This window comes from Triturus cristatus, chromosome 3_2 (assembly GCF_964204655.1).
Source record: "Triturus cristatus chromosome 3_2, aTriCri1.1, whole genome shotgun sequence".
Lineage (NCBI taxonomy): Eukaryota > Metazoa > Chordata > Amphibia > Caudata > Salamandridae > Triturus > Triturus cristatus.
In genome coordinates this window covers 31,721,754-31,741,057 of record NC_140584.1, presented here as the reverse complement: position 1 = coordinate 31,741,057, position 19,304 = coordinate 31,721,754, and the positions used below count along the sequence as shown (strand labels likewise).

Sequence of the window (19,304 nt, the reverse complement as noted above, 5' to 3'; positions counted from 1 at the left end):
TGTCAGCCACATTTAAGCAGGACATCTGTCCCTTTCTTCCACTCAGGTGTCCAAGGGTGATGCGAGACCCGTAACCTGTCTAAGCAATTGAAACTGTGTAAGTACTTAAATTACAGATTCCATAGGCGGCCACAATAATCAAATAAAAACAATTGAAAAGACAGTCCCTTGCTCCATTTTCGCCGCTGCCTTGACTTTCATAGGTTGTGTGTTATGGTACAGATGTTCCCACATTTGTACTTTGCTGCATCTCAAGTTTTGCACTACTTCCACAGCGCGTATGTTTGGTCACCGTGCTGTTGTCTTTTCTTGGTCTGCATATGCTCCTGTCTTTCCACCTGAAGCATCTGTCCTGCAGTGTTTAAATTGTAATACCTAAAGGATTCAGTGTTGTCAACATTATGTCTTTAGATGTACCTCACTATCGCTTACTTGCCACCAGTATGGTTTGAAACTGAATTGGAGAGAGTTTTAATGATTATCAATTAATCTGCACATTTGAACAAAGTGTCTGTATTATTTAAAGTTAGCCATTGAGAAGGGTTCTTTTCCATAGTAAGGATGAATTGTATTACGTTTTCCCCTGACGAAAGGTTACCCGAAAGGCATTGTGTTGAATTTGTGAAGACTGAAATGGAAGCATTTGTCACATTGAAAGCTTTTTATTGCTACATTAGTAAGAAGGACTAAAATAGATTATTTCTGAATAACATTTGTTGCGACCATAATTAAATGGATTAGCCCTGATTGAGACAAACTTTGCTTCTCACGTTAATTTGAAAGTGTGCATAACCATTGATTGCTTTGACATCTGGCCCAGAAAAGGCTTGTTGGGGTAGCACGCCTTAAATCGTTATTTTCTACACAAAACTTACTGAGTTCACTAGCATAGTGTGGTACAATTCTTAAGTTTTTGGTTATCAGCCATGGTGTCTCAGTGATATTCATTTTACATGCCCAACATTGAGGCTATGAGGAGATTTGCTTTACTTAGCTGGTACATGATAAACGCTGGAGAATCTCTGTGTGTCTGCTGGCTAGTTTATAATGGGCCAGAATAGAGAAAACAGTGCCCAAGATTGATGTGTACGTTTGAATATCCTCTTTCCGTCCTTTTCCAGTTCCCCACACTGAGTGTTTCCTGTTTTTGGTGATATCAGACAATGAGAAAACTTGGGGAAATCCGAGACTTCACTTTCTGATGAGTTAATAAAAACTTTGGGGAAGTCCCTCCCCGCCCCCCCCCCCCCCACACACACACACACACACACACACACAAAGATGGGAAGGAAGTAGTGGTGGCCCACCAGTGGCCTCGTAGGAGCAGAGAGTATGCTGGTAGGCGAGTTTGTGTAGAGTGGGGCAGTTGATTGAAGTAGGAACATCATTGTGAACACCATCGTGGTGCTAACCTCGGTGGCCAAGATCGTGGATGTGGATCAGCGTTCTGGATGCTTCTTGCCATCTAGAGCCAGGATGGCTTAAGCAGTCTCAGTGAATGAAAAGGGGGAGCTGGACTCCCCTATACCTACTGATGATAGAGGGCTCCGTATACATAATTGGTTGAGAGCAAACATTTGCACAAGCTGCGCATCGACCTACATAAATCTGAAGTAAACTTCCTGATCGGATCTCTGATACAGTAAAGTATCAATGGGCCACAGAAATAAGCGTGGGGAGTTAGAAGAATTCTTAAATCTTTAGCAAGGGACATAAAGCAGGTCAGTTGCTTGTAAATATAATGAGCAAACAAGGCATGAGTGGCATGTCTAAATGAATAGCGAAATGTAGGCCTTTCTTAGGCTATTTCTCTGTGTGGTGAAGAAATTTATGTCAGTCCACTTGGACAAAATGGAAGCTCTTGAAAACACCATAAATGCAATTATGGGAGTCCAGCGAAATTTCATGGTGCTCCAGGGGCTCGTTGCTGCAACTGTCTACAGGCTTGAGTGTAAGGTAGAGGTAACCAGGAAGCCCCCTATCAATTTTGGAGTACCCCAGGTCTTTGTCCCATCTGCCATCATCTTCACCCTCCACATGACACCATTGTGAACCTACTCACTAACAGACAACATCAAAATTCACCAATTTGTTGACAGCACACCACTCTACATTAATTAATCCTCTGCTGTCAACATCGATTAACTTAAGCTCTACCCCTTTCTCATTCAGATCTGGATTTTGCGCACCCACTTTAAGCTCATCCTCACCAAGACCCAATTTCTCCATATTTGCCAACAGCAACAAACATCTAGTCCAAACCTGGCTCCTCTACATAATTCTCAATATGAGAGAGTTGGTGTTTGAAAGTTCTGTCTAATAGATCTTTACCATGCCGCTGCAACCAATGCCAGTTCACTTGGATTCAGCGTCCACACTGACCTGTCCATCAGTGAACAAAGTTCCAAGAAGACAAAGATTATATAGTACCAGCTCTCCCTCTTGAAAATAGTTTATCTTTACCTCCATTGACAGTGTTTTTAAAGTGCTGTCCAAGCCCTACCGCTCTCTCATCCTTTTTAGGTCTTGGCCGGCGAGAGCTTCTTGAAATCAATCCGGTCCAGAAAGGTGACTTGAACCCCGCCCCCTCTTCCCATTGGCTTGCGTCATAGCTTAGGCTAAACGCAGGATTCTCATTGTAAAGGAGGCTTCTTAGTCCCTCCTTGTAGCTGCCCTGTCCACTTTTGGCCCCGCCCACCGGGACTGGATCGTTTACTGGTGGCATTATACGGGATGCTTTAATTACTGTGTGAGCACTATTTTGTTTACTAAACAATGTGGGAGAATGGCGGCGCTTGTTTGTCTTCTGTAGCAGATTCAGTTGAAAATGTCTCCACTCCCACCTCCTCCCTCCAGCCGTCTCCATTCACATGTCAGCGAGTCCGGCTCCCTCTTTCTTCCTGACTATCTCTTTCTGTAAACTTGTGGGTTTCAGTGTTCAACAGCGAGTGTTGATCACACCTTCACGTCTTTGCCTGGGGTTTTTAGAGTATATTTGTTTTAGGCCGCCGTGGAGCAATAATGCACGTTTGATCTGAATGGAAAACGATGAGACAGCTTTGGTCGGCTCGCTAAAAGTAGTAATTGACATCATTAGGTGTATTTTTGTTGGTTTCCGAAATTACTGCGTGTGCGCGAGATGAATGAATGTACAGGTCTGTGCAAGTACTTTACTACAGACTGCGGTTCTTTGATGTTTGTGTAGCCCACGCGCCATCGTGGGCTTCAGGACAGGCCTCGAACTCGCTCAGAGCGACTAAGGATTCAGGAATAATTTTTTATTTTTTTTATTCGGTGGATTTTTAAGCATTTGTTATTCTTTTTATTTGAACTTCTTTTCATTGTTTTAGTAGAGGACATGTTTGTTTTTTACTATTAAAACAGCTTCACTGCTGTTATGCGGTCCAGTCTAAGGATTTTGCAATGGGATTCACGATTTACAGCTCAGACTTTGTTGTTGTCTTGCTATTACCATATTGGTGTTTTTGAACCAGACTAAAACGTATTTATTAAAATCAAGCATTTCTGTCTGAAGAACTGTACACTGTCCCGAGACTCCACTCCCACCTCCTCCCTCCAGCCGTCGCCGGCCGTCTCCATTCACACGTCAGCGAGTCCGGCTCCCTCTTCCTTCCCGACTCCTTCAGCTTCTTTGCTCATACACCCCTTGTGTCCTTGAATGTCTCTGGTTGATCACTTCTCCCCCTCCTCCACTGAATTGTGTTGTAATTGTATTCATCTAGCGCTTCATTTCTCTCCTTGATGTTTTTCCTTGAGGTGTTTAAATGCCTTCCCGAGACCACCCCTCCTACCTCAATTACATCTACACCCCACCCTTTATAAACGAATCCTCCAGACTCCCTCCCATACCGTTTATACCCAGGATGTGTGTAAATGTCTCTCTCACATTATCCCTTTCCTCTTCTATTGCAATTGATTGGTAATTAATTGCAAATCAATTTAAAAGCCCCGCTCTAATCACCCCTGTTCCAGGTGTACTCCATTTAAACCTCTTGTATTCTCGCCGCTCATACCTGTCCCTCGTATATTGCTTGTATACCCTTGATGTATTTACATGTCTCTCACATACTACCTCCCACCTCATCTAGTGCATTTATACCGCAGATGTATTTTAATGCCCCTCTCATATCACTGCAGTCCTCCATTTATACCTCTCATGTATGTGAAAATCTTTTACCAGTTACACCTCGCTGTCCTCTATCGCTTTTATACCCCGGACGTATTTAAATGTCTCTCTCATAATACCCTCACCCCCTTTATTGCAGTTATACTGCAAATTTATTCAAATGTCCCTCTAATCTCACTCGAGAACTCCATTTATACCTTTTGATTTATTTAAATCTCTCTCACCACCCCTCTCCCTCCTCGAATGCTTCTATACCCTGATGTATTTAAATGTCTTTCATACCATCCCCACTTCCTCTATTGCTATTATACCGTAGATGTATTTACATTTTCATGTATAGGCTCTAATACCGTCGGGTCGAGTCCGCGCTATATTAAACTGCAACAATAAACAAGCATTGAAAATGCAACAGGTCTCGCCTTTGATTAAGTTAAAGCCATTTTCTTTGCTAATGGAATTGTATAGCAAAGCAAATGGCTTTAACTTAATGAAAGGCGAGACCCATTGCATTTTTAATGCTTGTTATGTTTGAGCCCGAACCATAACTCGTTTTTAACTGTTTTTTCCATTCACTTCTAGGGTGTTTTTTTTTTTTTTTAAATAAACATTTTATTCACAACTCCGTGCAGGGTATGACTGCATTCAAACTCCACTGCACACAACCAATGGCTCTTTCCCATATTTTTCTCTGCCTCTCTAAATATAGATGTAGCTATAGATCCAAAAACAACACTAGTATAACACTGCAAGGTGCCTCGGCCCACCCAGCCTCCTGATTTGTAAACCGTACACCAAAAAAAGATCTGCACAGCCCACTCTGGCAGATTGTACAATTTGTGCCATGCGGCTGCAGAGGTGCTTGGTGCAGTCGATATCACCTCTAAGGGGGTAAGCCAAGACAATGGGCATAAATATATAATTAAATCCAACACCCAACTGCACAAGGGGTCTGTATTGAGGGGACAACCTTGAGATACCCCCTGCGGGAAAGAAGACACCTCTCGGTGGAGGCCTCGAACAGCGGCGTGTGGCTAGAATGCGCACGGAGAGCACAATATTACAGAGGAAATCAATACAAATGCAGATGAAACAGGAAGCCAAAGCTCTGTGCTGAAAGAATGTGTGCATGCAACGGACCCTGCAGATGCTGCAGTACATTGGTAAAGGGTGTGTGCAGCTACCAAACATTTGTGATTTGCGAAGCACAGCATTGATACTTTGAACAATGTAGGTTAGCACAGGTGGAAAGAACCAGAGGGGGAAACAGTTTGTGGCTACAAACAGCAATGGGGAAACTAGTTTGGGACCACTGAAAAACAGAAGAAAGAAAAAATATAAAAGGTCGCCAAACAGGTATGGCTCGATAGTCTTTAATCTTACACCAATCAACAAGCTATTCTAGTGGAGTCAGAAATTGCTTTTATCCCTCCACGATTTTTTTTTTTTTATAGAAAGCATTGTAGCACCTCTTTTGCATCTGAGCTACTAACTCTTTAATAATCGAGGCGGGGGAGGAGCCTAGCGCTTGACCAAGATGGCCGCGTGAGCTTTGAGCTCCCGAGACCCACGCGCCCTCCGTCGACTATCCTGTCTTTAATCCTGTTTTATATGCACGGCATCTTGCAGATGACTCGTTATGGAGGCGATTGATGCTGCCCGATTTCGGATCGCCCACCGGGAACCGGAGTTATGCACGGCGGAAGATTGAGGCCTATCTCCGAGGGATGCCAGGGGCTGGCGTTGGCAGGATGCCCGACCTCTAATTGAACAACAGCGGCTAGGCGAGGTGTGAACTGTCGGACGGAGGTCCCCGTCCTTTCACTTTCTCGCCCTTTGTCTGCCTTGGCCCGGGAGTGCTTTTGGCTGCTTTATTATCCTCTGGACGCTCTGCGCCCTACTCTGCCGGGCTATTGCAGAACTGATTTCTCCTGATCCCTCTTACTGAGAGGGGGCCGTCTTTTTGCACCGGCTTGCTTGGTGCCAGACATGTCGGGTAAAGCGGAGGTGGATCGGCTGAAATCCAAGGCTACCAGGCGGGGAGCCTATACTCAAGCCAATAATATGGACCGCTATGCCCAGCAGAAGGGGTCGCCTGGTGGATCGCGCCAGTCGCCGGATGTACAGAAGACTGCCTCACTCTCGGCCTCGGAGCCCTCGTTGCAGGATGTCATGGGCGCGCTCGAAGGGATGCAGGCGTCGATTGGGAGACAGTTTGATGCCCTGGCGCACAAAGTGGATACCATCTTGGTGGACGTTAACCTGATCCGCGCGGATTTGGGCAAAACTAATGAACGGGTTAAAACTCTTGATCTCAAGACCACGGGCCTCGCTGATGATGTCTCGGAACTTCAGACTGAGGTTCGTAAGCTGCGGGCCGAGAGTGACCTCTCCGCCCGTAGGCTCGAGGACTTTGAGAGCCGGGCCAGGCGCAACAACGTGCGCATTATCGGGGTCCCAGAGTCCTCGGACGAGATTTCTGTAGACCTGATCGTGGAGGACTTGGTACTTAACCATCTGAAGCCTAAGGGCCTTGGGAAGTTTTTCGCAGTTGAGCGAGCTCACAGAGTGCCGGGTGAGAGGCCCAAGGTGGGAGCTCCACCGAGACCGATTGTCGCCCGGCTCTTTCACTTCCGAGATCGGGACGCTATCCTGCAAGCATCGCGGGTGATGGGCCCGGCCCCTTTTCAGAACGCGTCGGTGAGTTTCTATCCTGACTTCACCCAGCTGGTGCAAAAGCAAAGGCAGGGTTTCCTGGGGGTGAATAGACGGCTTCGGGAGAGGGACCTGAAGTATGCCATGCTTTTCCCTGCCAGATTACGTGTGGTGTACGAAGACCGGACTTTCTTCTTTGAGTCGCCTGCTATGGCCGATGAATGGCTGGACGCTTTGCCCCGACGACGGACTGGCGAGAACGCTGCTGCAGACGGGACAGTGGCCGGGATGGGCAAGGTTGATGCCTTTGGAGCCGGACTGACTTGATTTGGTTCTAGATAATGACTTGAACTGATTGCAGTAAATGCGGAGGGTTGCGGGAGGACGATGGGAGCTCTTTCCTCCCTCAGGGTACTTTTTGTAGATTTTGGTTTTGGTAGGGAGACAGGCACACTGCAAGTTGGGGGGGCTTTGTAAGCTGCAGCAGGGGTGCAGGGTGGGGGGGGGATAGTTGGGATTTTGGGTTTGTTGTTGGGGGGTTTGTTTCTGCAAGGCGTAGTCATCATTGTCAGGACTGTTCCATGGTGGCTCTTCGGGTGTGGGGTGGGCCTCTCTGTGTGTGGGGATGGGGGGTAGGGGTTTAAGTGTTCTTAGCTGGAATGTTAATGGTTTGGGGGATCGCATTAAGCGGGGGATAGTCTTGCAGTTCTTGAAACGGTCTTTGCCGGATGTGGCCCTACTGCAGGAGACACACCTTATAGGTAATACTTGCTATGCTCTTAATAGGAAAGGTTACAAATTCATAGCTCACTCGGGATTCTCCTCCGGCTCCAGGGGTGTGGGCATCCTAGTTAGAGCTTCACTACCGTTCGAGGTGAACTCCACCATTGTTGATGATGGGGGGAGGTTTGTGGCGGTGGCGGGGAGGTGGGAAGGAAGAACTTTGGTTTTAGTTTCGGTCTATGTCCCTCCTGCCCTGCAGGCCTCCACGTTTACAGATCTGGGTAGGGCCTTGTTGGACCTCCCGGGGGGTATGCTAGTGGTGGGGGGTGACTTCAATGCTGTCGGCTCTGGGCTGCTGGATAGGTACCCGCCCAGAGACACCGGGGGGGCTCAGAAGTGGCTTCCAGACTTTCTAGACACACTCGGCCTGGTAGACTGCTGGAGGCTCCGGCACCCCACACAGAGCCAATACACCTTCCACTCCGGGGCGCATGGTAGCCTCTCTAGGATTGATTACCTGCTCACTCTGGCTGCTCACGCCTCATTGGTATCTGAGGCCAGGCATATGGCGCGGGGCATATCGGATCATTCGCCAGTGTGGGTCCGGAATGGACGTCGGCCGCGAGGGAGGGGGCAGGGTTGCTCCTATTAACCCCTGGTATTTTCGTGACCCCAAGATGCGCAGTGCGCTGTTGAAGACAGTTGTTAACTTTTTTATGGATAACCCTGGGTCCGTTGACTCGGCCGTGTCGTTGTGGGAAGCATTTAAGACCGTGCTTAGAGGAGAGGCCCTCTCCTTGGTAGTGGCAGCCAAGCGGCGGAGAGATGGCGAGGTTATGCAGGTTGAGGAGGAGATCGCGGCTTTAGAGGGGGCGCTAGAAGGGGAGGTTACAGAGGACTCACTGCATGAACTGAGCTTGAAGCAAGCCGAATATAAGGACCTGGTGACGAATGCCGCCAAGACTCTCAGTAGGGAACAGCAGGGCCGCTTGTATGATGTTGGTGACAAGGCCGGGAAGCTCCTAGCTTGGCTGGACAAAAAAGAACGGGTTAATAGAGTGGTGCCGGAGCTGACGAGAGAGGGGGGAGAGGTGGTTGTAGACCCTGAGAGGATAGTACAGTGTTTTTCAGATTATTTCCGTATGGTTTATGCCTCAGTTTCGGATAGGCCGACCGAGGATTCGCTTGACCTCCTGCGTGATATCGCTTTGCCCTGCCTTTCTGACGTAGATAGAGATGATCTCGATGGAGATATAACGGTTGATGAGGTGGCGGGTGCTATCCGAGCGCTGAACTCGGGCAAGGCCTCGGGCCCTAATGGCTTGCCGATTGACCTGTATAAGCTGTTTCCGGATAGGGTTGCCCCTCACCTGCGCGCCATGTTTGTGGAGGCGCGGGGGAGTGGGACCCTCCCGTTGGATCAGCGACTGGCGACGATTGTTGTGATACACAAGGATGGTAAACCCCGAGATAAGTGTGCCTCCTATCGGCCTATATCACTCCTTAATGCTGAGCCGAAGATTCTGGCTAAAATTCTGGCGGGCCGCTTGGTCAGGGTGCTTGGAGACTTGATCCACCCGGATCAATCCGGTTTTATTCCGCGTTAAACCTTCGGCGCCTTCATGGTGTGATTGCCAGGGCGAGCACGCTGCGAGAACCAGCTATTGTGGCGTCTCTTGATGCCACGATGGCCTTTGATACGGTGGAATGGGCATATTTGTGGGCTGTGCTTGCCAAGTTCGGCTTTGGCCCTGGTTTTGTGAGCTGGGTGAGGTTGCTATATGAGGGTCCCCTTGCGAGTGTTGTGGTAAATGGGCGGGCGTCGACTCCGTTTCAGCTTGGGAGGGGCACTCGGCAGGGTTGCCCCCTGTCGCCTTTGATGTTCGCCCTCGCCCTCGAGCCGCTGGCGGCGTGGATACGCTGGCACCCGGATATACGTGGACTTAGATGGTCGCCCGAGCACGAGGACCGCATTTCGCTATATGCCGATGACATCCTGTTATATCTTGCCTCGCCCAAGAACTCGCTTATAGTGGTCTGTGACGTTCTGACGTCTTTTGGTAGGAACTCGGGTCTCGTCATCAATTGGAGTAAATCGTATCTATATGTTCTGAGTGGCGATGTTCCACCTGTCCCGCGAACTTGCTCGATCCAGATCGCTCAGCAGGGCTTTGTGTACCTGGGGATTTTTATCTCCACGGATTCCACTTTGCGATATGAGAGGAACCTGCTCCCCCCCCTGGCGCGTTTGCGGCGGAATGTTGAGGGCTGGCGGAGGCTGCCGCTCTCCCTCGTCGGGCGAGCCGCCTTGTTCAAATGATGTCTCTTCCCCGGTTCCTCTACGCCTTGCAGAATACTCTCGATTGGGTACCGGCCAGTTACTTTCGTGAGGTCGAAAGCCTCCAACGATCGTTGTTGTGGGATGGGCGGCCGCGAATAGCGATTGCTAAGTTGACGCTTCCATGGTACGACGGGGGTATTGCGCTTCCAGACATTCGACGCTATTATTGGGCCACCCAGTTGAGCGCGATTAATCATGGTTTCTATGGACCGGCCCTCAGCCCCGGTTACGCCATGGACAGATGGTTGCTGCGCGGCGGTAATTATCATAGAGCGTTGTACTCGCGGTCCCTGGACTCGTCCCTCACGGGGCCCACTGGGGTGGCGGTGCGTGTGTGGAAGTTGGCGACTGACTCGCTGGGCTGGAAGGATAGGCTCACCCTTGCTACCCCGTTGTTTGAATCTGAAAAATTGGGTAGGCTTTGGCATACGAAAGGTTTTGATAAATGGGACTTGATCGGTATTTCCATGGTTGGAGATGTGCTGATTAAGGGGAGGGTGAAGTCCTTTGAAGAGTTGCAGAAGGAGTATGAGTTGGGGACATCCGAGTTCTTTCGCTACGTTCAGGTGCGTCATGCCCTGCGGTCAGTCCTCGTAGAAGGTGAGAAGGTGCCTGAGTCCTCTCCTTTGGAGGACCGGATCCTCGATGGCCATATGCCAGAGAGCACGATCTCTCTCATCTATAAGAAATTGATAAATGTTCGGGCGGATACGCTGTTGGGGCTGCGGGACCAGTGGACTAGGGACGGACTTGAGCTGGATGACGAGGATTGGCAGTCTGCTGTTTCCTCTCCTAAGGAGGTCGCGATCCCATCACGTCTGAGGCTGGTGCAGCTCAAAATACTGCATAGAATTTATGTGACGGGGCCAAGGCTGGTTCATATGGGATTCTCTGAGGACGGCTTATGTAGGAGGGGCTGTGGTATGGTGGGTACTTTCCTGCATATCATTTGGGAATGTGGTGTCATCATGGAATTTTGGAGGAGAGTCCATGCAGTGATGGGGGAGGCGACGGGCATTGCTATGCAGCCGGAGGCGCGGTGTTGTCTCCTGAATGTTTGGGGACCCACTGATCACGATGAGGCACAGACCCAGTGGGTGACTCTGGGTAACATGGTGGCTAAGAGAGACATCGCGCGCCTGTGGGGCTCCGTGGGGCCCCCCACATTGACTGCGTGAAAGGAAAATATGGACTGGAGTATGCTCAGGGAAAAGACAGTATATTGCGCTAGAGGGCGCCCTCGGAAGTGGCATGCCATCTGGGGGCGGTGGAACCAATACAGAGGGGGCATATGTCTTGCCCCTGATCTGGATCTCCCCGAGGAACAGCTTTCTTCTTAATATTCTTTCCAGCTCTGTATATAGATTGGATTGTTAGTGGACTGCTTGGGCCTCTGCTTTTCCCCCCTTTTTCCTCTTATCATAGTACTGTGACTGTTAGACGAAGGGGGTCCGGTCTCCCCTGAGGGGCAATCACCATTGGTTTTCAGTGTTTTCGCCTTGCTGGGGTTTGTTGTGTGTTTGTGTTTATTTAAAAATGAAACCTTTTCGCTGCTCCTTTACTGCACTGTGGACGCTTCTTTGTTCTGCTCTCCTAAAGCTGCCGAACCTCCGGGTTGTCGGCTGAATAGCTGTGTCCATGTTTTTGAAGAATAAAGGTTTTAAAAAAAAATAAAAATAATAATAATAATCGAGGCGAAACATGGAGAACATAATTTCATACCCTGGAGTAAAGGCATAGCATAGGAGCACCCAAATACTTCGGTGGGACAAATTCATTATATAAACCTTTAGATACCTTCTGCATGGCTACTACAACTTCACTCGACGTGTACGTGCAAGGACAGCTACGGTTAGTCGAACCTTACTTACACTGAAGCAATACCCAGCTCTAGAGCGGGCTGGCTACATGTGCAGGATAAGACCACTCGGCAGCTAACTATCTGGCTGCTTCATACGCGTGGAACTGCTCCACGAGGAAACATTATGCGGATACTACACAGTGGAGGCAGTTACAATAGGAGTTCCACATGGTCTAAGTGGCTGTCTGGTCAGCGCTCTTCAGAGGAAATTAAAGGGAAAGAACCTAAGCAGGTTAATTACACCAGCAACTAAACTCGGTTCCATCCCCTGCCTACACGGCCAGAATCCTAGTTTCTCTTCTCATTACTGACACGAATGCTCTCTCCGGGCGACTCTAAAGGCTCCTTCTTAAACCACTCCCTGCTGGTGAGCAACAGCTTCAACCACCGTCCAGAGGTTTAAGGGTTGGAGCCAGTGCAGGAAAACATGAACTCACTGAGAACTGCTGGTATCAAGAGGAGGGCTCGGCTGTAAAGGGCTACGCAAATTTTCATCCTTCAGCAAGTTACAGTTCGCCACTTCTATGGAAAGTGGAATCTGGCTCAGCAAATAGGAATGCCTAGAATGCCGGCAACTATCGTTTCCCTTCAATCTAGGATCAGTGGTAGGAACATGAAGCAGTCGGTCTTTTTTGCAGGTATTGGGTCAGGTTGTGTGGGGGAGGACCCGGCTGCCAATAGCCTGATCACACAAATGCCGTTGGGCAGTAACCACTGTTAAAGACCATTTATTAATTACGCACCCATGCCTGCAGCTCTGGGCCACACTTGGGAAACTGAAGATTGAATACCTGAGCGGAATGCCATATTTAAAATTAAAGGTATAAAATGCAATGTCAAATATTATAATCTCAAATGAAAATAAATTATTAAATTACAGCAAAACACCTCACGGGAAAAATAAAGGAAGTGCAGTCTGATGATTATAAATGATGTAAATATGAAGAGTCAATAGAATTATAATGTTGCATTTCATTCCAGAGTTGCTCCAAGCACAGCAGGGCAGAAATATGTTCTATCTTCCACTTGGATCAATTGATCGGTAACCACAAAATTATCAAACAGAAAAAAGTCAAAATAAAAGGTGTCTTTTTGGTGGGAGTATGTGCGGCACTTTGAATATAGTGGGACAAGGGGACATTGACTGCCACTGAAGCCTTGCAAACCGACCGGTATTCTGGTTCGGAGATGGAGGTAGTGAGGGACAGTGCAAGGCCTGCTATATATGTTTCGAGAGCCTTTTAACAGGGTTTCATGAGTTGTGAGCACACTATGAATTAGAGCTGGGCTCGATTAGCCATTTAATAGGAACATTTGGGCATGTTTTCAGGTTATCCACAAGAAGTATGATGGAAATGTGGGTACGAGTGATTCAACTTCATTGGTAAAAGACAGACATGTAAAGCTCAACTCAAAAGAAACAAGCAATGAAAATGCAATAGGTCTCGCCTTTGATTAAGTTAAAGCCATTTGATTTACTAATGGTATTATATAGCAAAGCAAATGGCTTTAACTTAATAAAAGATGAGACCTATCGCATTTTTAATGCTTGTTGTTCTATTCTCCTCATTAACAAGCCACGGACTCACCCTCCGCAAAGAGCCATCTGCACAGATGGTTGATCTTGGGTCCAGCTGGGGTGCCCTGGGGCGGCATCAGACCATACTAGTGCTATAAATGGGCAGGCGCTATCTATCGGGTACCCATCTTTTAGAAATGCAACCCAATCATTAGGACTTTATATCGATTTCTTTGTGTGCGTGTTCTTTGAAAGTTCTCCTTTCATTGCATTTCAAATGAGAGTTTAGGTGTTTACCTTCTTTCTGACCCACTGTGTCCAAAGTGTGATCGTCCTGAGGTTGTTTGGCTTCACTGCAGAATCACCTAAACGTCACACTCCACACCTAGAAGATAGTGTGTATCAGCGGAGGGGCTGGGGTTAGTTCAGCATCTGGTTTGGAAACGAGATACGGCTGCTCTAAGGGCTCTCCTGCTCATTCTGCCCTGGAGCTGTGCTGTGGGACAGCTGCTGCGGTCAGCGCTGGGCAGTGCTGGCTGTGCCTTCGTCACTGCGCCTGCAGCTGTGGGAGAGCTGCTGCAGCCAGCGGTGGGTGCGCAAGAAAGCTGCATCTGCCAGCAGTGGTCTGTGCTGTGGGTGCCTGGGAGAGCTGCTGCAGCCAGCGGTGGGCAGTGCTGTGGGTCCCACGGGATAGCTGCTGCCGCCAGCGGTGGGCAGTGGGTGCGCAAAAAAGCTGCAGCTGCCAGCAGTGGTCTGTGCTTTGGGTGCTTGGGAGAGCTGCTGCAGCCAGCGGTGGGCAGTGCTGTGGGTCCCACGGGATAGCTGCTGCCGCCAGCGGTGGGCAGTGGGTGCGCAAGAAAGCTGCAGCAGCCAGCGGTGGTCTGTGCTGTGGGTGCCTGTGAGAGCTGCTGCAGCCAGCGGTGAGCAGTGGTGTGGGTGTTCGTCACTGTGCTGTAGGAGAGCGGATGTAGCCACTGCTCAGCTGTGCAGTAGGTGTCCGCCTCACTCTGCTGTGGGAGAGAGCATCTGTAATCAAAACTAGGCAGTGCTGTCGCCCTCCTGTCCTAACTCTCACTTTCTGTCTACGGTTTCTGAATCCCTACAAAGACGTGCTGGGGTCACGGCTTCTAACGTCAGAGAGGACTCTGCAGTGCTATTGGGCAGCTCAGATCGCTGCCGCACCGCAGCTGACTCGCGTTCAAAGATTTGCTGTGGTCACAGATGAAAAGGCGGACTTTCAGTCTTTGAAAATATCGAGAAACTTCTTTGCAACGTTCATTGCGTCTACTTTTGGACAGCTCTGGGAGCGCTGCCCTGCTCGGTCATCACTGATGACCCGAGATGGGCTGCAGTGGTGTCTGTAGCGACGTCTGTACTCACGTGCGCAGAGCCATAACATGCAGAGCGACTGCATGAAAACACCACGAGCACGCACCACAAAAGGAATATGTGTGTCACACATTCACAATGCAGCTGCCCCCCACTTACCAAATGCACAAATTATGTATGGGCACAATGCACAGGATTCACAAAGAACGAAGAGTCTGGGATGCTCTTCTGCAACACCGCGTCCTGCTTACATATGTAACTTTTCTGCAAAGCATGACTGGGCGCTTAAATGCGTGTTAAGTGTAGCACTCATCATTCTATTATCATGTGCACAACAGAAGTGTCCAACAAGCGGCCACAGATGGCCGTCGCAAACCGGAGACACGCCAACGAGGAAAGTCAAGGCCAGGTCTGTGACAGGATCCTCGATACCAAACTCTTGCCCAATAATAACTTTCGTGAACTCGAGCCTCCTGCATTTCGCATATTTATCTGGTCTTCAGTGCCCGAAAAAAAAAAAAAAAAAAAAAAAAACCAGGTGACGAACGTGACCTTCCCTCATATGACCCCCGAGCACACAAATCCTGCCGGAGCCTGCGACCTGCTGAGGGGGAGAAGAGCAGAGATACGGCGGGGGTCGGGTCAGTCAGCGCAACAGACCGCTTCTTCCGCTCTGGGCAAACGAGATTGGAAGGGGGCTGGGCAGAAGGACACCTCCAGACTCGTGAATGAGGCCGGAGGTACCGTTCCTTTCTCCTGGCAGTAAACGCACGGAGCTGGAAGGAGCCCTGATGAGTACACAGCAACTTCCGCGAGTGCAGCGGCAGCTCTCGCCCGCAACGTGACACAGAAGACAGAAACGGGCTGCGAATGGAGAAAAGGGCGCTAGGTAGAGGAGCAACCCTCAGAGCAGGCAGATAACATAGACAAGGACACAGCGCAGAGAGATGGACACCTAATAGGAGCAAAACAAGCAAGGCAGCCGCATGTTTACTTTCGCATCGCGCTTTCACTTTAACCCCTACCCCGCTCATGACGGAACCACTCCGTCATGAGCCACGGTTGCGCTGTGCTCATGACGGAGTGGTTCCGTCATGCTGCGGCCGTTGGCGGCCGCTCCGCCCACGCGGCGCTAATTCCCCACCTGTGCGGGCGATTAGCGCAGTGGGCGGAGATGTGACGGAACCACTCCGTCATGAGCACAGCTCAACCGTGGCTCGTGATGGAGTGGTTCCGTCACGAGCACAGCGCCACCGCACCTGCCCCCAAATCCCCCCAGCGCCGCGGCGGAATTCCTGCCGCGGCGAAGGGATTAAGTGAATGTGCGATGCGAAAGTAAACACCCCGCTGACTTTGCCAAAGCCAAATGTGAATAAAAAAGTGCTACCACCTAATGAGGGAGAGAGTGTCACGCCGCCGGTAAAAGATCAAATACCAGTGGGCGTGGCCAAAAGGAGACAAGGCGGCAACAAGGAGGTAAGAACCCTCCTTTACAATCACAAGCCAGCGTTTTGCATTGAAGATGACGCTGGGCAATTAAAAAAAGTTGACAGGGCTTCAACTCCGCCTCCGAGAGCTTCGGAATCTGTATTGATTCCAAGAAGCTCTCGAATGCAGAGAGCAGTGCATGCGCTGCTTTCGACAGCTGAGACCTAAAAAAATGTTTAAAATAAAAGACCCATACTTTACACGTGGAACAGGCTGCGATTTCTATTTTTTTTTTTTAACAACAAATTTTATTCGGTTGTTCTGTTGAGTTTTGGGTCGCAGCCCTACAAAGATTTGTAGACAAAATAAAGCAGATGCACCAACGTTTTTAACCTCTTCAGTGCCCATGACGAGATAGTCTCGTCATGGAGCACGGTTGCGCTGTGCCCATGACGAGACTCGTCATGAACCCCACCCACTAGTGCAACGCCCGGCACAGGAGGGGGAAGGGCGTGGCACTGAAGGGGTTAAACAATTGCAAGGCCTGCGAAACATGCAGGCTACGTAAATCATAACAAAATGCAGACTGTGCTAGACTTCGGCAAATGTACATATGATTCCTTAATAAAGTAATGGGCAGTCAACAGAATATGGAATAGTCCAATCATGGAATATACGTATATGTAATGGCTCTTATCAGGGGTCTGAGGCGATTTTTAACACCATTATAAGGTGGTGAAAGAATATGGGCTTCATACCAATGAGACGGGGCACAATAAATCAATAGCCTGATTTGTAACTGAATTTTTGGCTAATCCAGACTGCACGCATCAAGGAATTAATCGTAAGGCAGGAAAGGGAAACAAGCATTTGCAATCCAATCGGTCTCGCATTTGCGAGAGTTTAAACTACTTGCATTGTAAACGACAATGCCTTTTATTTTATCGTTTTTGATAATTAACGCATAAATAAAAGGCATTGTCGTTTACAATGCCAATAGCTCAAACTCTTGTAAATGCGAGACCCATTTCATTTCAAAGAAGCGGCTGCCATTGTTAAATGGTAGCGGCAGTTTCAGTCGATAACCTTTCAAGTATTTGCCCGGCGGTAATCGCCTCTCATACCACTCGATAATTTACCAATGAAAGAGGCAGGCGCCGGAGACTGGAAGGCAGGAAACAAAGTTTTATTCCGTCGGAGCAGAACACATCAGATCAGACAGCAAGGTATCGTCACGAGGTGCTCTAACTGCATCTCTGAGACCTAGTCTCTTATACACAGGTTTATTGCTTTATTACACATAGTACATTCTTGAGATTCCCTTGATGTATGAGAGAACATCCCCTGAAGCCCCGGCTCAGATCCGATCCCACACATAGTTACAGTAGAGGTTCCCACCTTACCCGCAGTAGGAGATGGCTATCGCGCAGCAGGGAATTCCGCCAATTCCCGGGGGTGTGTGCGACCGGCCGGGTCTCAGGGGGTAGGGGCTTTGATCCACTGTAATCCCTTTGATGTGGGGTGTTTCCCTTACAGTAGGGGCAATAAACTGCATCCGCAGGGCTAGGTGATGGCCTGGGACCAGTTCGGACAATGGGGCGCAGAGGAAGGGGGTTATCAAAGGAGCGGCATGACCATGTATGGGATGTCGGTCGGATGTGGTTCCGTAGCAGGGTCGCGCAGAAGGAGAGGGTTTATGGCCTGTGTATGAGAGAGCGGGGGTGGCCGGCGCGCGGGGGATGTTCGCAGCGCCAGGGGAAAGCGCTGGCGATCGAGAATGAGCGGGGAGAGAGTGGGGTGCCTAAAATGGCGGCCGTGCATTCGCTGTGCGTGGCGCTGGGGAGAGGCAAGATGGCGCAGATAATGTTCAGTTTGCAAGCTAAATTTCCCACAGTCCTCCCTTTTAACATATCTCGCCAGCTTGCCTAGTTCGGATCTATCCCCATAATACTCCGAACTTCCACCTCATGCAGAGCTTTCATTCGCTCTGTTTCAAAGTCCAAAGTCTTAGGGCAGATGCAGTTCATAAAAAGCGAACATAAAGGTGGCAGACACTGAATCCCCAAGCAACATCCACATAGTATCACAATTGGTATGAGGATAAATGAAAACAGCCTCCATCCCCAACTTTTAATAGTGTCCCAAAACCAACTCCCCAGTGACCATTCTCCTTGCTCTTGATGGACCTCTGCGGACAGTCTGTGGAGGTGTTCAATTGCTTTGTAGACTGAGGGTGAGTTATCCGGTACGTAGGTACAACAGCTGGACCCAATGATGCGGCATGCTCCTCCACGATCAGCCAGAACCACATCTAGAACGAGGCGGTTCTGAAGAGCCACCAGGCGGACGGCCTGAAGCTCAGCGGTGTTGTTGGCGAGGGCGCCAGCTGTAATGTTCATCGCCGTCTCGACTGCCTGGGTTAAGTGGCGGATGGCACGGCTGTTTGCCATTGGACCCCAGAGTGGAACAAGGCCTTTCACTGCGTCCATGAACTGTGCTCCGGTGGAGTCGGCTTGCACAATGTCTTTGGCCCGCTTCTGTCGGTGATGGTTTGCTGGGGCCACATATGTCGGAGGAAGGACAAAGGCGATGTAGCAGGTGCCTCCCCAACCTTTCGGAAGCCAGGTGTAGGCCTTAGTACCACAGACGAAGTACATATTCGGGGAGGCAACAAAGGAGGGTGGGTCAACTGAGTCCAATGTTCGGGTGATGAGGCAGGAGCTGTGGCCCACCAGCTGCGCCCCCAGGCCTTCGAGGCACACAAATCCAGTGATGTTGATGACGGACAGGGCCACTGTTAGGGTGGCGGCCGTCCGTTTCCGGAGGTAAGAGAAGGTGGGTCTGGCTGGGTTGTTGAACACTTGCATTTCAACTCGTTCTTTGGCAGGGATGTCCATGTGAAAGGAAGTGTTCGATCTCAGAGGACAGAAGAGGGCAGAAGTTCTTCCAATTTTGTTCAGCCAGAACCCATGGTAGAAGTGTGACATGGTTCTGCCGGAAGTGGCATTGTCCTTGTAGCTTTCTTGCAGGAGGATTAGCCAGGCGAGGCAGGAACCATGGACAGAAAAAAGTGAAGGGATGAAAGGGATAGAGTGTCCAGTGGCATGTGGTAGCAATCCACAGATCCAGCAATTAGTGGCGTTGGCAGCAAGATTGTGTTGGTGGAGCAACTGCACAAAAGAGTTATTCCAGAACTCCTTACGCCTTTCTCGGAGTTGGGGTGAAAGTGAGATCAGATGGTGTTCTTTCGTGGTGGTAGGTTGAACGGTGGTCAGCAATATCTTATGAGCGGGTGTGCCCTCCT

General features: G+C 49.5%; 1 protein-coding gene across 10 annotated transcripts in view; it reads right to left on the bottom strand.

Annotated features, from left to right (window-relative positions):
* Nucleotides 1-19,304, bottom strand: part of APLP2 (amyloid beta precursor like protein 2) — a 697,478-nt gene that overhangs the window by 602,950 nt on the left and 75,224 nt on the right. The window lies entirely within an intron of this gene.